This window comes from Gymnoscopelus braueri, assembly GCF_963280865.1.
Source record: "Gymnoscopelus braueri genome assembly, chromosome: 17".
Lineage (NCBI taxonomy): Eukaryota > Metazoa > Chordata > Actinopteri > Myctophiformes > Myctophidae > Gymnoscopelus > Gymnoscopelus braueri.
The window spans coordinates 16,176,389-16,188,470 of NC_137617.1; the positions used below are offsets into that span (position 1 = coordinate 16,176,389).

Consider the following 12,082-nt stretch of genomic DNA (forward strand, 5'->3'; position numbering starts at 1 on the left):
ACGATTACTTATGTTTCAACACACTTTTCTCTCTCTCTCTCTCTCTCCCTCCTTCCGTCCTTCCTGCATACTTTTCTTTCTCCCCCTTTATGTCTTTTCTCTTGTTCTTGGCTTTCTTGCCTTCCTCTCCACTCCAATTCAATTATCAATGCCCTCTCTCTCTTATTCTTCCTTCTGCCCTTCCTTTCCTCTCCAATGCGTCTGTCTTCCTTGGCAACCCAATGCTAACACAGTCCAAGCAGTCTACACACAGTCCCTCTGCTGTCCAGCCCCAGTAGCAACAAACCAATAATAACTACTGACCACAGGTGGACAAAGTATTCAACAGCGGTACTTAGAAGTCAAAGTATAGAGATACTCCTGGTCAAATATCACTCCACTACAAGTTAAAGTTGTTCAGTCAAATTTGGACTTGAGTTAAAGTACTGGAGTATACTTGATTTAGAAATGCTCAAGTATTGAAAAGTAAATTTTCTTTTTAATATCAATGCATTGCTGTATTACATTTAGACATCCCAAAAACATTCCTTTCATAGAACTGTAGTGGAGTCAAAAGTAAAATATTTGTCTTTGACATGCATGGAGTAAATGTGATAACTATCCAAAAAATACAAATACTCAAGTATACAGTGCTCAAGTAAATGTACTCGTTACTGTCCACCACTGCCAACGGTCCTGGACATGACGCTAGTATGTCGCAGGGACTTACCCCCATCCAACCCTTGATGCTGAGTGCCAAGCAGGGAGGCATTGGGTCCCATTTTTATAGCCTTTGGTATGACTCTGCCAGGGATTTGACCACCGGCCTCCCAATCTCAGGGCGGATACTCTAACCACAAGGCCACTGAGTTGATACCGACTAAACTATAATACTGACTAAACAGGTAACACTGGCAGAAACCATTCTGCTAGTTAGCTGAACTAACTAGAATATTTACACTCTCAGTAGTCAGTACGCACTTCATTTAAAACTGAATGCAAGCGTATTGATCCGTAAGGGTCCGTTTGATTACATTTGTACTGTACACTTTCTAGGTTACAAATTGTTCCAAGTTTTATATGGTAACATCAAGCCTTCATATCTATATTTTGCCTGTTGTCAATTTCACTTTTTAAAACTGGCTTGCTTTGCTGCCTCCCACAAGACTTCTCCCATTATGCTCTTTGGCAGGAGATGGAAGGGAAAACTGGCAAACCCGTAGCGATAGCTGAGACTGCTCTATTGGATTTACAGTATAATAACAACATGAGAAGGCATCCCTAATGGCTCAGAGAAATTATGTACTACGAGGTACTGTATATAGGCTGTATCTGTTGCCCGTGAGCGGGTAAACAAACACAATATGGTCTACTATATATATACAATGTAGTTTGAGGCACTGTAGATGGAAAATATAGATTTTTTAGCAGATGACGATTGACAAACGGCACTAAATCAATCTACAGTATATGACCGCGGGGGCATCAAGGAACAAAAGCTTATACTGACAAAAGTACTATTGGGCATAATTATTGGCACCCTGCCAAAGCTACAGTAATGTTGCTTATCGTCCCAGGCAGCAGTGCTGTACGACCTTGAACGAGGGAAGGAGTTTTCACCAGGAGTTCCAACCCCACACACACATTTAACATACTGTCAAGTACAGCACGCATACGTTCAGAGGAAATAATGTATATGTTTTGTAACCCTTTGTGCCCCATGCCATACACCAGTGGTTCTCAAAGTGAGGTCTGGGGGACCCCCAGGGGTCATTGAGGGAGTTCTAATGGCTCCCCAGTAAAATGAGGTAATATAGCATCAAAATTAGTTTAACCACTTTAAACGTATAAACAGTACATCGGCTATTTGAAAATAGCAGATCTGGAAGCTCACAACGCATCACATCGTGACGGGTTGTGAGCTTGCAGATCTGCTATTTTCAAAAACTGGTATGCGCCCGGAGCGCTAGGCCAGCGGGCGCCCCCCCCCCCCCCCCCCCCCCCAAATACATTATTAATTTGAGGGTCTGTGACATGAAAAGGTTTGAGGAACCACTGTCAATACACAGTAAAATGCAGTGTAAATTCACCCTGCACTGTGTAAAAACAGTGCATTTTTACAGACGTTAGTGTGAGGCACGGTGTAATTCATATTGGCTCTCAGGATAAGCGAGTGGTGCTTGTTGCCCTTGAAGGAATGCGAGCCTTCCTGTCTCTGCTGTAGTTAACAGTGATATAGAGAGACAGCGGATCAAGGTGAATCTTGACCTTAGTAAATATTTAACCAGGTCAGAGCGTCTCTGTGGGGCTGTGGAGGATGACTCACTGAAAACATCTTAGGACTCTTTGAATGTCGCTGCTCATAACATTACCTGCAGTCAAGTATTTTTAGCAACATAAAAATGTGTCTTGTTATTGTTAATGGGGTATTAATTTCACTTTTAAAACACTTCATGGGATCATTTTAACGTGTACTCTAGCTTGTGTGTGCTGCAGCCCAGGCTGTTTTTAAGTTGCTCGATTCAATATTTGGATATTTTATCGGACACGACCCCTTCCTAAATAACTGATCTACAAGTTCACAAAGTAAAAATAAATATAAGGACTTCTTCTGTATGCACAGCAGCCATATTATCACTTCCTTCACAGGTGTTACCAATGACACTAATGAAGGCTCTGTTCCATTTAAAGGGGTAGTTCACCCCCAAAATAAATTTTTTTCTATTGATTACTGACCATCTGGAGCCTTGAATTCATAGATATTTTTTTGTTTTTGTCACATTCCTAAGCCAATAATTTGATTATAATAAATGTGTCCCCATTGATTCCGGTAGGAGACACAAATGCATTTGTGTCTCCTACCGGAATCAATGGGGCTAAATTTATTATAATCAAATAATAAAGGAAAGAATGCGACAAAAAAAAACAATATCCATGAATTCAAGGCTCCATGGGGTGAGTAATCAATAGAAAAAAAGTTATTTGGGGGGTGAACTACCCCTTTAAGGTCCTTACACACCGGGGCGAATTCTTCATGCGAATAAATAATAAAAAAAAAAAAAACTTATAAAGTCAATGCAAGCGTCCACATCAGTTTCGCGGAGCGAAAAAACGTCTTAATTATTCGGAACGAGTCCGAATTTTGCGTATATTCGCATATTCGCCGGTGTGTAACCGCCTTTAGAGTAGCACAGTGTAGTGGTTCTCAGACTTTTTAATTTCCACGACAACCATACCTCTGAGAGTGTACAAATGGAACCAAATGGACCCGTAATCCATTTGTACACTCTCAGAGTTACACACCCGTAAGAGGCCATTTGGAACCCCCTCAAGGAACCATGAGGGTCCCTGAACCCCAATTTTAGCAGTGTTTCCAGTGAGCCAACATGCATAACATCAGCACCCTGACTCTGTTTGACCAGAATGGAACAGCAGAGCCTTCATTAGTATCATTGGCAACACCAGTGAATTTCTTCACAATATGGCTGCTGTGCATAGAGCCTATTGGTGTATTCATCTCACCAAAAGAAAAATCTATTTCACTTTTTAAGACGAGCCAAGAAAAGAACATTACTGCTCTCCACTACGCAGCGTGACAGTCCATAGGAGCAGAGGGAATTATTGACTTGAGCTGCATGGACTCTCTGTAAAACATCAAAACAAAACAATGACAGCTCGCTCGTTATGAAATATGCAGCGCAACACAGAAGCCATGATGGTTAGCTCTAGGACCTTTGTTTGCTTCTCTCTCTCTCTTTATATAATGTATATGCAAATGTGCAGTAATAAAACAATTAGATCAATCAAAAATCCAATTAGTTTTTGGTGTCATCATTGAACGCCTACACTGTCACCTGAATAATAACCAACATACGGGCGCGCACACTCGCGCACGTACAGTACATACACAGACAGGCATGCACGCACGCACGCTCCCAGAGTATAAAACCACAAACACGAAATAACCTTCAATTAAGGTTATTTCGTTGTGTGATTAATTTGCCTGAAAATTATATATTTTTGAAGTGTTCTTTGGGTCATGAATATATTATTCACACAGAATGTGAATATTACAGTACGTGGCGATAAAGCAAAGTTATTTTTTTCCCCCAAAAACAAATTTTCACTGCAAATAAAAGCATCACCCTGTATGAATGAGGCTTCAACTACTATGAATAGTGGGATGCCAAATATTCGCTGGCATATTTTTGGATAGATTATTGGTCACACTCCCAGTGTGTAAAGACCTTTACGCCATTAGTGACTGAATGTAATTATCAGCTTGTTGCCAGATAAAGAAAAGAGAAACACTAAAGACTTATAGTAGTTGTTTCTTCAAACAAAGAAAGGGTTCACACACACACACGCACACGCACACGCACATGCTCACCAGCATAACCACAATTGACACAAAAATTGCTTCATACAACTGACAGAAACAAAGATCCTGTACTTCTGTGTCTGTGTGCGTCAGTGCGCTCATGGGTGGTGTGTGTGCGCGTGCGTGCGTGCATGTGCGTGTGTGTCTCATGTACAAATGGATCACTTCCAGCAGACATTGTCCTTCTGTGAATGAATTAGCATATGGGTTGACTCACTGTACTGTAGCTGTCTGTCTGGCTCAGGGACACTTCACTTCAGCAGGACAACTAATAGCTGCTGTCGGGTGGAAATCTTGTATGTCCAAAACCGTTCCTTTCTTATTATTATTTGAAAAACATTTTAAAATAGTGAACATAGCAGATCGACAAAGCTCACAACGTGTCACATTGAGATGCGTTGTGAGTGAGCTTGTAGATCTGCTATTTTCACTACTTTGGTGCGACACTGATGAAGCGTCAGTTGAATTAGGAGATATGAGGTTTCTGCCCGACATCAATGAAACATTGGCTGTTCTGAAGCTCTAACCACTTGTCTTAAATCTAGTATACACATTGTATGAGGGGTCTATACCAGGCCCCCTCCTTTTTTCCCTCTACACCAAATATCTTCGCTGACAATAGCAAGCTTGTAGCTTCGCTATCTTCCCTGATTGGTCACCCCAGATATAGTGTTAAGTGGTCAGATGGGTGGGCCGCTTTCGAGCTTTTCAAGTGGGCCCCGATGCCACTGTTTTAATATGATTTTGTAACGTTGCTGCCGTTGTCACATAATCTCTCTGTCCCTGCCTCGTTCTCTTGTGTGTCATTTAACCAGAGGAGATTTCAATAGGATAACAGCTAGGGATTAGCGGTGATATCAAATTAGCTTGAAAGGCAACAACAGGAAGATACTCTGTGTTAACATGTAGTCCGATAATCACTCCAAAGCCATGCTTTTGGGTAAAAATAGAAGCCACAGGGGAAATTAAGAGGCGCGCTGCTATCTCTGCGCTCATCAGTGTTATTATCCAACTGATTATAGTGGATTTTCAACCCAGATTGTCTTATATACTCACCAAACGGTGAATTAATCTACATACTGTAAATCAGTGGTTCTCAAAGCTATTCTAAAAATACTGGCTATTCAAAAATAGCAGATATACAAGCTCATAGCGCGGCACCGATTGCCGCGCTATGAGCTTGTAGATCTGCTATTTTTGAAAAATCATGAAAATGTGTGCAAATCTTTGAATATATATATTCTTAAAAGCGAACATTTTAAACTCAAATCTTTGCTTCTGGGGGGTCACTGGAACAAAATATTTTGAGATGGGGGTCCGCGGCCAAATACATATCATTGTGGGGGTCCTTGACATGAAAAAGTTTGAGCACCACTGATATAGAAACATATGTTTTTCAGAATACTGTTGGGATTTAGAAGACATTTGTAGAATCGGCTTCAGTTCTTAATGGGTTAACCATTTACTTTGACTATTTTCATTTGAATATTGTTTTGAAACACAAACACAAATCTTGTATGGGGGTCTCTGGCACAAAATATTTTCGGATCGGGGTCCGTGGCCAAATAAATATTAATTTGGGGGTCCTTGACATGAAAAAAAGTTTGAGAACCAGTGCTGTACACTGAGTGAATTCTGGGAAGTGGAAAGTGTACGATATATGTTGGCTCAAAAAACATGAAAACATGGCTTTGTGAAAGGCAAGGTTTAAAAAAAAGATTTGGCTTAGTTACAGTACAGCACACAGCTAAATCCTGAGAGTTAATTAAGCTCTGAAAGAGTACAAATGCACCTTTAATGGTACGTGAAAGCCTGTTGCAGTATTATTGCAACACAGTGAAACCCAAACCCTTAGAGTGTTAATTTAACTATTTCTAACTCTGAGAGTGTACACAAATGGATGAATTAACAGTGAGGATTTTACTCTGTGTAGCTGTCGAGCAGGAAATCATAAAGATGAAATGTTAAGGGCCTGACATTTAACAGTTTAACATTGTCAGGTTGTGTTGGGTTGTTAGTTTTTAATATCGGTTAAATGCAGGCTGCGTCAGCCAGGTACTTTTCCACTGTTCCCGGCAGCCTACAGTATACTGCTGAGGGCCATCAGGGATAAACACTTATTATTAAGCCCTCAAGAGGAGTGAGAAGCTGACGCGCGCGCGCACGCGCACGCGCACACACACACACACACACACACACACACACACACACACGCACACGCACACACACAGACAGATCATTTAAGTATGTTATACAATACGTTACAAAAAAGCTGTGTTCAAGTCATGCATATCGTCCGACAGTGGTGGAAAGTAACTAAGTACATGTACTCAAGTACTGTACTTAAAGGAGCACTGCTTTACCCATTTTCAACCTATCTTCGTATAATTGGTCCTCACTAATGCTCATTATAAAATGGCACCATTTCTGTCACTCAAGCTGTGTCTCAGAGGAGGGCTGTGGGACAGTTCAGAAACCCGCCTACCGATGACATCATCGGTTGGAGATTCCAAGCTAATTAGAAACTACAGCCTGTCTCTTCCTGGAAAGTTGAGTCTGAAATAGAAGCCATTGTTTCTGGCATTAATAAAAAATAAAATGGGAATACTTCCTCCACCACTTAACCCATTCAAACCGGGAACGCATCGCTGTCATTTTAGATTTCTTTTGGCTATTTTTGAAAAATGGTGAAAATTTGTGCAAATCTTTCAATATATATATTTTAAAGGGAACATTTGTAAAATGTTGTTCCAGGGACCCCCAGAAGCAAAGAGCTGATATAAATAAATATATATATTCAAAGATTTTTTTTCCAAAAATAGCAGATCTACAAGCTTATAGTATATCTACTATTTTTGAATAGCCAAAAGAAATCTAAAATGACAAGAGACCCGGACTGAACGGGTTAACTGTACAGTATGTCACAGCAGCTTGCAGTGCACGTTAGTGCCGGTGGATGCATGCAGCAGCATCATCAAAGCATCAGTGTCCTGCCGACTGCCGTTCAATGCTGTGCTTGCGTTTAGGCTCCATGATGTCATCTCCCTCGTGAAGGCTTTCTCAAAGCACCGCTCCTTCCACTGTCCACAGCAACAGTTTCATAATTTATAAGAGCCGCTTGCACATGCAAAGCATCAGCGCGAAAGGGATTCTTATATTTTGACAGTGTTTTCGCAACTGTCGATTCCCTGTAAAGTAGCTAGTGGGTTACAGAGCAGGCAGTGACAGTTATCCATTTTGTACTGTTTACTACTATTGCTGTATGTTTCTCCCAGCGATTTCCTGGACCTATTTTATTCATGACTAAAACCACTTTCAACCTGATGTCCCTATTTTGGGCATGTCATTGTAAGGCCTATAATTATTATAGGGCAAAAATGTTTGCCTTTAATATAGGCAAACATTTCCCCAAGTTTTCTAAAACTTTTAAACATTTTTGAAAATAGTAAAAATAGTAAATCTCCTGTCTAGCATCAGGGTCTTGAGCTCTGCAGTGTTGTTAGTTCTGCTGTTGCATCGCAGTGTGTCTGTACAGTAGGTCACTGGTTCTCAAACCTTTTCATGTCAAGGACCCCTAAAATGATATGTATTTGGCCGTGTACCCCCATCTCAAAATATTTTGTTCCAGGGACCCCCAGAAGCAAAGATTTGAGTTACAAATGTTCGCTTTAAAAAAGTTTCAAAAATAGCAGATCTACAAGCTCATAGCGCGGCACTTGGTGCCATGCTATGAGCTTGTATATCTGCTATTTTTGAATAGCCAAAGTATTAAAGGTTAAAGTGGTTAAATTATTGTGATGCTATATTAACACATTTTGCAAGGACCCCACTTTGAGAACCAATGCTGTAGGTGGTGCGCCTCATTCCCCTCCTGTGCCTTGGGTTGACTCCCACAGTGTAGCCGGTGCTTGTAGATTGGCTATTTTCTTCATCACATAAGATAGGGTAAAATAGGGTTATTTCTTCTTCTTTATTTCTATATTTATTAACTTTTTTTCCCACCGGAAAGGTATACAAGGTCATTTTGATATCAGACTATCAAAGCTGTAGACTATCTACAAGAAAAAAACAGCAAGACATTGCTGGATCATTCAGGAAAAGGTGTTAATTTCATCATTGCTGCCTAGATTTAGAAATTATACACTAGAGTGCAGGTTTGCAAACCTCATGGGCCATGAAATGTTCACATTACCACTGGAATGACTACCGGTATGCCAATCTGCAGTCCAAGTGAGAAGAACACCGGAAGGTTAGCTTACATGTTACTTTATTAGATTAGGCTATGCTGCAGGGAAGGAGCAATTTAAAAAGTGAGGTAAGCGTTGCAGAATCACCTGAAATACAGGGATTTTTTAATAATGTCCTTTAAATTATACCATAGAAGTATTGACACGTGTCAAATTAAGCCTTGTGCCTTTTCTATCCTCAATGCTCTGTCAGACGGGGGAAGATCATTATGCATCAAGGTGCCTCACACAGGCACTAACATATGGGTTCTTCTTGGAGGGAGCAGAGAAATCTGAATATTAATATTTGAACACTGAATATTTATATCTAACGTTTCAGTCTGTGTGTGTCTAACGCCATTAACCACTTAAGCTCTAAATACTTTGTCGTACAACGAATAGGAATAGGAAGTAGATGATCTATGTGACGTGTTGGGCGCTTGTAAATCTGCTATTTTCGACAATTATTTTTTAAATTGACGCTTATATTGACCTGGCCAAAATAGTTATGTTATACGCACTGCATAATGAGCTTGTACATTGGCTGTTTTAGGCGACGAGATTTCGTGCAGAGGGTAAAAAGGAGGGGACCAATTTCAGGGGTCCATGAACATGTTTGAGAACCAGTGGTATAGCAGAAGGAAGGGCCAGGGGAGTGGAGGAGGAGAAAGACAGAGAGACAGGGATGAGACAGAGATGAGAGAGCGATGGGAGAGAGATGGGGAGGTGCTGCTGTGAGAGATTGAGGAAGAGAGGAAAGTGGCACTGCCTCTTTCAAGGTTACACATGTTAGTTTTTATGAGTGTGTGTGTCTCTGTGTGTCTCTGTGTGTGTGTGTGTGTGTGTGTGTGTGTGTGTGTGTGTGTGTGTGTGTGTGTGTGTGTGTGTGTGTGTGTGTGTGTGTGTGTGTGTGTGTGTGTGTGTCTCTGTGTGTGTGTGTGTCATTCCCCCTTCATTTCAATTCTGAAGCCAGTGAAATAATTCAGATTCGGTAGACGCAGTGATGTTAAATAAGCTACGCTAACAAGCTAACCAAAGTCAAATATTGATCTTTGTGACCCTTTATAATTACAAGAGCAATGCAGTTCTCTGTGTAAGCGACAGGTGTAGGACGGCAGCAAGGTCATTACTCAATTTAAATTAGCTGCTCTAGTTTAATTAAACATTTCAATGAGGCTACCAACGACAGTTATCGCTTTAATAAGTGCTACACAACCACTGAGAGCAGAGACTTCTTAACGTCTTCATACTGGGCAAGCTGTAAATCATCAGAAAGAATATTATTTCCTCCTGAACGGTGCTTTTTTATTTGTTCTGTGATTATAATTACACATCATCTGATTTAGATTATCCAATCTATTTGATATGCCGCTGCTCTCCTTTATTCATGCACATTTCTTTGAAAACATCCAGCCAACAGTTTTGAAATAATGTCTGAGCTTGGGGGGGGGGGGGGTATTTAATATAACATCACAATCATTTTAACCACTTTATCCGTTTATATATTGGCTATTCAAAAACAGCAGATCTACAAGCTCACAGCGTGTCACTTCGTGCCACGCTGTGAGCTTGTACATCTGCTATTTTAAGTACATTTACAATTACAAGAACTGTACTTAAATCTGTAGGTACTTTTACTTTACTTGATAATATTCCTTACCATTCCTTGATACGTTGATTACTTCTACTCCACTACATCTTAGAGGCAAATATTGTACTTTCTATTCCAGTAAGATTATTTGACAGCTTTAGTTAATAGCATATTTATATTATTAATACAAAAAAATACATTTTATATTAACCGTTTATGTGCTATTTTATACTTCGGCTATTCTCGTGGATCTACAAGCTGACAACGCTTCGTGATGTGTTGTATTGTGAACTTGTGAAAAAAAGAATACCGGAATTTTACATGAAACAATCTATTTCTACATTGTGGTATTGCTACTTTTACTTAAAGTACATATGAGGTTTTCCATCCCACAGAGACGATAAGATCTTTTCCACTAAATGAAATGCTCTACTCAGCAAAAAATCTGCCATGTTAATTTGACTCGGTACAAAACCAGCTCATAAGAGTCAGATTTTGCACTTTCAGAGCTAAAGTAACACTCCAGCTTTTTACTGTGGTTACGTAAGCATCTGCTGCTAATCATACTGATTCAAAGTGGCTTTGTGTAAGTGCTCTTTCATAACTGCGATGGTTACCAGTTCTGCTTTTATGAACTGTTTCAGAATGAAATCTCCAACAACAACCAGAGGCATCGCTTCCAAATAGAAAACATGCTGCAAGTTGTTGGACTGTGGGGTATTTAAGTAGCCAAGTCTATTTTTAAGGGATTTCAGAGGCTCGGTTTCCCCTAAGGGATTGACTAAACCTTAACAGAACATTATAAAGGTCAAGTTTAACTTTTTAAGGCGCTGGAATATACCCTTTAAGGGATTTTCAAGGGTTTGGTTAAGTAAGGAGAGGCAGGGGAAATGAAGAACTAGAAAAGCGCTTTCATAAAACCGAGGCACCACATTTATTTGCGGTCGCGAGGACCACAATGGAAATAAGTGCCGGAATTTATTGTGTTTTTATCCTACATTGTTTTTAACTGACGTGAATGTACAGTACTGCATGATTCATAGGGTTTTTATGCAATCTACTGTAAATAAACAAAACAATACTTTTAGCATTAACCACTTAAGTCACTTATTTAAAAAAACAAAACAGCCACGTCTCACAGCCACAAGCTCACAGTTTGTAGATTTGCAATTTTTGTTAGAAAGTGTTTGGTCTCAAAATCTGGCATCCCAAAATATGGACGACAGCTTGAAAGTGGTTAATATCATAGTATTATGTTGGCAACAGGATGGAGAGGCCTCTGAAACAGTATTTAGACCAGGGGTATTCAACGTTTTTCAGACCAAGGACCCCCTAGCTGAGAGAGAGATGCAGCAGTGACCCCCCACTACATATTGAATAAAATTGTGTTGCAGATGAAAATTGTTCATACATTTCATAGATAGGTTCATAGACTTGTTTGACATGCATTATCTTTTCTATGAATATGTGGAGTTAACGTGTATTTTCAGACAGTTAACATATTAAACCCTCAATATTTAGTCAACTTGACCGTTGGCTTTTTCCTTTTCCCTCTACACCAACTCTCTGAAAATAGCGATCCACAAGCTCACAACGGCGTTGTGAGCTTGTGGATCTGCTATTTTCGCCCGATGTTCCCCATCACGCAAATATTTGGCGGACCCCCTGTAGTAACTCTGAGGACCCCCTGGGGGTCCCAGACCTCCTGTTGAAGACCCATGATTTAGACCATGTGGCGCTGTGTAACTATCAATTGAGAGGGATGGAGATTACAGTTGTTTTAATGCCATGTCGCAGTGTACAATATTCATCGTCTTAAGAGCAGCGCAGTACTGAACTACCGTCTAATCAACACTATGCAACTAGGCACAATGAATTGCACCATTTGCCTGGAAAACTCGTATA

At 40.2% G+C, this 12,082-nt stretch overlaps 1 protein-coding gene across 1 annotated transcript in view; it reads right to left on the bottom strand.

The window, feature by feature from the left end:
* Positions 1–12,082, bottom strand: part of LOC308104568 (AT-rich interactive domain-containing protein 5B-like) — a 148,763-nt gene that overhangs the window by 29,398 nt on the left and 107,283 nt on the right.